This window comes from Montipora foliosa, unplaced genomic scaffold (genome assembly GCF_036669935.1).
Source record: "Montipora foliosa isolate CH-2021 unplaced genomic scaffold, ASM3666993v2 scaffold_411, whole genome shotgun sequence".
NCBI classification, from domain to species: Eukaryota; Metazoa; Cnidaria; class Anthozoa; order Scleractinia; family Acroporidae; genus Montipora; species Montipora foliosa.
In genome coordinates this window covers 30,965-37,500 of record NW_027179714.1, presented here as the reverse complement: position 1 = coordinate 37,500, position 6,536 = coordinate 30,965, and the positions used below count along the sequence as shown (strand labels likewise).

Here is a 6,536-nt window from a genome sequence, read left to right as displayed (position 1 = left end):
AGAAACAGCCACAAGTCAAAAAGGGACTTTGCCGAGTGCTGGAACATGTAGATGTAGATGTAACTCTGAAGTGGCATCATTGAGCCAAGTTTCCGTGATACCAATAACCGAAGGTGGTGTTTGCATATTCATCATTATCAATTTAAGTTTATCGAGACTTTTAAGCAAACTACGAGCATTAATGTGCATAATGGAGAATACATTCCCGTTATTTGCAATACTACTTTGATTTTAAGTTCTCCTTCAACGAAATATTTACCACAAAGAAGACGAGATTCAAAATTTAAGTCGGGATCGAAATAGCTGGAAAGCATATTCCCAACCTCAGGCCGGTCAATAGGATTAAATAATATTGATTCGAGACGATCTCCGTCATAATGTACAGGCCCATTGGACATTTCGTAAAGTACTAAATTAAACAAGCTATCATCCAAGTGATTAACGGTGTAGCCACGAATTCCAGTATTTTTTCCGTGTAATTAGAGTTTATTTCTTTTCTCCTTTCTTTGTTTGTCCTACTATAATAGTTTTCTTAGTCAGTAAGAAAGCCTCGCTTGTTTTTTGTCTACCTTTGTCACACTACCTCGTTAACACCCTGGTAAGGCTGGTATTGTTCTTTGTGTCAGTTTCACTGGTATTGTTTAGTTTCGCATATAAGTTTGTTCATGTTGTATGAAAAACCGTTTCTGTAATCCGGCGAGCCGCACATATCTTGTAAGTGTCCGGTTTTTTCTGAATTCGTTTTGTCTTGGATTTCTATTAATACCTTTCCTTATAATCTCATGTATTTGCACCGTTTTTCCCTTCAGTGAATCGTCAAGTAAAATAGTACCATATCAAAGTGTGGGCAGAGTCGTTAACAAACGGGAAGGACAGATAATAAATTCGAGTCACTAGACATTATGGAAACAAGAAAACATGTAAGCTAAACTCGATAATAGAGGTTACTGAGCTCAAAGGAAGGCCTTGCCGTTCCGCAAAGTTCTCTAAATCGGCAGGAGACTTTGGTTTGACGTAGATAAACGACACAATTCTTTTCCCAGCAAAATTTGTCGCCATTCCGATTTTGAAATTTCTTGGCATCTACAGGAAGTTGTCGGATTTGGGGAGTGAGATGGTCGAAGAACCTTACGTTTTCAAAAGAGCAGTCGGCTGGAATACCAACAGAAGTTGCTGTGACTTTGCAAGCATCATTCCGATTGTTCATGACTTGTTCTCTGATAATCCTTCTTGTAAATTTGCAAACTATTGGTCTTGGACTAGGAATTGCATTTCGTTTGGGAACTCGATGGCCAATATCAATGTCATAGCATAAGATTTCTACTCCTACTGCTTTGAAAGACTTTAGGCATAAAGCAGTGGAGAGAGAGAATTTTATCAGAGAAATTGAAAAATCAGTCCTTTAAGTTGATGATATCCCATAGAAGTTGATTGGAATTCGTTTTAGAACAATTTTTTTCAAGCCAAACAGTTTTACATATAATAACCTAGGTCCAAAATTAGAAGGAATGACACTACAACACTTTATCACGTAACAGCAATGGTATGGTAGCATATCAAACACCAATTATTGCTGAAAAAGAATTAAGTCATTTTTGTGACGTAAACAGTTACCATGGTAACAGGAAAGCCTTGCAAAAACACCTTATATTTTGGTTTTAGTTGCTTATATCTGAAAAACGAACTTGGTGACCCCATAGTTAATCGAGCGACTGGTTATGAAACCTTAAAACCTTCAAAAGAAAGAACAATGTTGTCGTCAACAATATCAAAAGATATGTTTAAAATTAAAAAAAAAAATTTAATCAAAAAAAAGAAAAATGTTGTCTCAATCGATGTTGAACTATGACCCTGCACAATCTTTTCTTTTTACTTCGCATGGGTTTGCAAATTAGTTGCGTATAATTTAATCGAAGGATTTGATTGGTTATCTTCTCGAAAAAAGGTATGTTTTGTTCAGGGTAAAGGCTAAACATGAAAGAAAGGAACTTGTCGAGTTTCATAACCATCTCCACGAATTAACTATGGTGACCCCAATCTTTCATTGCACAAAAGTGATCAGCAGGCAAAGATAAAACTTTCTGCAAAGTTGAAAAAAAATTCTGTGAAGCGGATTCATATTTACCTTAATTCTTCAGTAAATTAAGGTGGCTCTGAATCCGCTTTACAGAATGTTTTGGCATGCTGAATAACATTTCAGATATAAAAAATGGGGTCACCGAGTTCGTTTTTGAGATGTGAGTGGCTGTTGCCTCGGTAACTTTTTACGTCACAAAAATGACCGAATCTTTCACAGCAATAATTGTTGTTTGATATGGTGCCATAACATTTCTGTTAAGTGATAAAGTCTTGTAGTGTGAATTCTTCTAATAAGAACATTTCTTTCAAGTGTTGAAACTGGTTTGAGCCACCTTAAGTGTAAAGTATGCCAATGAATAGCAAAGAAGGAATAAAAGTTCAAGTAGCACTTGCTTGTGATATGAGAACATCAGGTCAAATATTTTTCTTCTTATTCTTATCACTTATGCGTCATAAAAAATTGGCATACTGTTAATATTATAATTGAGACCTATAGCAAAACGACTAAACATACCTTCTAGTTTCACTACGCAACAGACACGAGAGAAATATACGATTAGGTTTACTTTGGACGTTTAGGCCGCACACCGTCTTAACATTACAAACATGGATATTAGAAAAAAAGCCACATCTATTGGGCGCACATATTTTGACTAAACACATTTCACACACAATACAGCAAGGAAAGGATATACAATACACAAAGTAGCGGCATTGGCGGATACGAAAACCAAAAACCCGGTGGGAAAAAATGGAAACGTATCCTTCCCGAACCAAATTCTGTGCCGCAAATACTTCGGACGTCATGGCGCCATGTTGGTGTAAAAAACGTCTTCGGGGAATTTGTCTCTATTATTATCATTATCATTATCATTATAATTATCATTATCATTATCATTATCATTGTTATTGTTATTGTTATTGTTATTATTATTATTATTATTTTTATTATTTTTATTATTATTATTATTATTATACAAAACGCGAGCGACATTTTACTTTTGTTTTGTGCACCAACATGGCCGTCTAATCACGTGAGTGCAAACTACGAATTGCGTAACAGATAAATGTGTATAATTAAAACAAAAATGACGCTTAACTATACGTCGAAAATCTCGAAAATCGTGGGTAATAGGTGTCGGCCTCGAATGACTAATCACGTGCTATACCTAGCTTAGATACACTTAAGTCACTACCTACAATCCCTCACTTACACCTTCTGCAACCCAGGCCTTCTGGCTCTTGTGACGCAGAAATATTCAATTTCCGGGTTATTCGTTACCATTCAATCGCTAAAAATTCCAGCATTAAACAAGAAAGGTGAACACATCCGTAAAAAAAAACGACTCTACTGAAAACTGCCAGGTTTTCGTTTGTTATCCATTAAGTGTAATTACAAACAACAAGACAAATGGAGGCAGTGAATTGTCTTTCACTGCTGGTTAAATGTATTCTCGCTGAAGTCTTCTTTGGAGGAAAACGTTGAACAAAGTTCACTTCCTTCAGCATGAACACAATGTTGGTTTTGGCCTGCGTCGATCCCATTAACTTTGTCTTATTAGTTTTTGTGGAGAAAAATTCTTTTAACTCTGTTCTACCTCAAAACCAATAACAACAAAAGCAAAAAAGTAATCGCACTCTCGTTATCATCTGCATGACGCTATTCAGTGCAAGAAGTACTTTTCATTTAATATTCCATATTGTACTGAGATGATGTAATCATTGATTATAAACTAAATGTCCACCGGCTCAAACGTTTATGCCTTGGTATATCTCCAACTTTGTAACTCACCTTAACAAGTCCATTTTCTTTGTAATCTGTCCATGTTTTATTGTCTGTAGATGACTGTAAGGTGTACTTCTTTACCCAGTAACGAAAAACTCCTGCCCCTTGAGTGGACACAGCACAGATTACATGAAGCGACTGTAGGTCAATCTGCAGATACTTGTTATTCCTCTTACGTCATTCAATCTACCAAAACTGGCCGGAGCACCCACGTAGGTACTGGAGGCTGTTATCCTTTCATTTGGGATTAAACCGTTTTCCATTCCAAGATCCCAATCAATACAGTCTCCTACGTTTAAATAAACAACTGCAGTTTAGGTTACAGTTGAAAAATCCCTGGCGGAAAACAAGACTCGTTTTATCTTTGCTCCGGCTTTTCCCAAATAAACTAACATTTAGAACCTTTTTTTGTTTACTAATGCAGTAGATAAAGGGTAACAAACACTTGATGAGCTAAACCGATTATTATTATTATTATTATTATTATTATTAGTATTATTATTACTATTATTACCGCGACAGAACTGATTAATTAATTATTACCGGAAACGCACAAAGCTTTGATTGACATTTTAAGAGAATTCATTTGGGTAACTAAGGCTTAAGTTTCAGATCAGTCAATAGCACGTGTTTGAAAGGATATAAGTCAGTCGCTAACCAGTTTCAGTAGTTTAAGTCAACTAGTTTCAGCAGTGTTAAGCCGTCGAGTTCAGTTTCAAGAGTTCGTAGTTTAGGGAAACCCGCCACAGAAGTAAGTTTAGTTCAGTCTTTTATTTTGATGCTTTTCTTTTCATTTGCTTAGAGATTTCAGCGTATTCGAATCCCGGGGGGGATTCCCATATGGAACAGACGGGGATGCTCGTCGCAAATTTTGAATTTAACCCCTAAAGGAGACCATCTGGGCGTGGCTCAAGCTTTTTGTGACCCCTAAAGGAGACCCATCTGGGCGTGGTTTAAGCAAATTTTGACCCCTAAAAACAAGTTAAAAAGAAAATTTTGACTTTTGTTTCTCTTCGCGTAATTTTGTGTTTCTTCGCGGAACCCTTAATGAGACCTTGGCGGCTTAAAATATTGGCGCTTTGCCCGGAACACCCTAAGCGAGACCAAAATCCAAAATTTACACCCCTAAGCTAGACGATGAGCATCCCCGTCTGTTTCATATGCGAGTCCCCCCCCCCCCCCTTTCCCCCCGGGATTCGAATATCTCAGTGATTGTTACGTAATCTTGTTCATTTCAGATCGAATGATTATCATAGTGAATAAAACATAGATTATCCGATTCACGGTTTCTTCCGTAAACTTTCAAGCCGTCGATACTCAAATTGTCGAATTATTATTATTATTATTAGTAGTAGTAGTAGTAGTAGTAGTAGTAGTATCATCATCATCATCATCATCATCATCATCATCATCATTATTATTATTATTATTATTATTATTATTGTTATCTTTAGTCTGGAATACCATGCAATACCAGTAAAAAATATTCGGCAGTCGGGTTTGCTTGAGACCTATTATTCTTATTGTGCTTTCTCCTTCCTATGTGGGCAGGCCTAGGAAATATTTTCCGACACGCCAATACAGTTTCTCCACTATTTGTCCCATTTGGCATTTAATAAAGATACCAGGGTGGGTCGAGATGCATTAATTTTGGGTAAAATTCATTAACAACTAATCCCTTAATTTGCTGATAAAACCCCGAAGTCATGAGAAGCTAATTTTAATACCGAATACTATAACGTCGATAATGCTATCTTCATTCCATTTCAGGCATAGATTTATCGCAATTAAGTATTTTTTAAATCTGTTCTGTTACCGCTGTAGTCTGCTTTCGCTAAATATAGTCAATGATTTCCAATATACTAGAACAGTTAGTGAAACTCAAAAATCCTACTCGTAGTCGCGATTTCGGAGTTTTATCAGCAAATAAAAAAAAAGTTGTTAATGAAGTTTCTCTCCCCCCCCCCCCCCTATCATTTTATATGAACCATTTGGAATTGATTTACTTGGGTGTTATTTATTTAAGCACATATAGAATTGTTCATCGGTCCAAGCGAGAATGGACTGGGACTAGTTCCCGAAAAAGGAAAAAAAAACTTTCACGAGTGATTTACTTCGGAATTTTCAATTGGAGGACAACCTAAAAGTCGTTTTTTTTTCTTGAAGCTGTGGGAAGATATCTGTCAAAGGGTCCTTTACTGTATACAGAGAGCCAAAATTTCAGAGATATTTAGAGGGAGAACGTTAGGCGATTCTTGCCATTAGGATACAAACAAGTTTCATTTTATAGTTAGCTTTTATATTCTTTTCACTAATTTCGAATGTTTTCGTTGGGGGTGGGGGGTGGGGGTGAGCTTAATTGAGATGTTCTGTCAGTTTTACTATTGAACGCCCCACTCTTCCTTTTGCCGATGTTTTTGCCTGACCTAAATCTTAAATGACAGGTAACGTGACGAAATAAATCCATACTTTCTTCCTATACACGAAGTGTGCAATCCTTTATTTTAAAAAAATATTCTTGACCCTGAATGCATTCTTTCAATTTTTTTTTTGTTATACTTGATTGTAAGAAGACCTGTTTTAATCAATATTATTTAACTAAACAGTTATTTGATTGGCGTAATTCGAAAGCATTTTGAATTGTTCACTGGGTTTTATCCCGTTTCGCGAA

The 6,536-nt window shown here is 36.3% G+C and overlaps 1 protein-coding gene across 1 annotated transcript in view; it reads right to left on the bottom strand.

The window, feature by feature from the left end:
• Positions 1 to 4,008, bottom strand: part of LOC137988199 (fucolectin-like) — a 73,995-nt gene extending 69,987 nt beyond the window's left edge. The window contains exon 1 of the mRNA XM_068834248.1: positions 3,872 to 4,008. The gene's annotated coding sequence lies outside the window, so the exon portion shown is untranslated. The remainder of the gene's footprint in view (positions 1 to 3,871) is intronic.
• Positions 4,009 to 6,536: the final 2,528 nt, after the last annotated feature.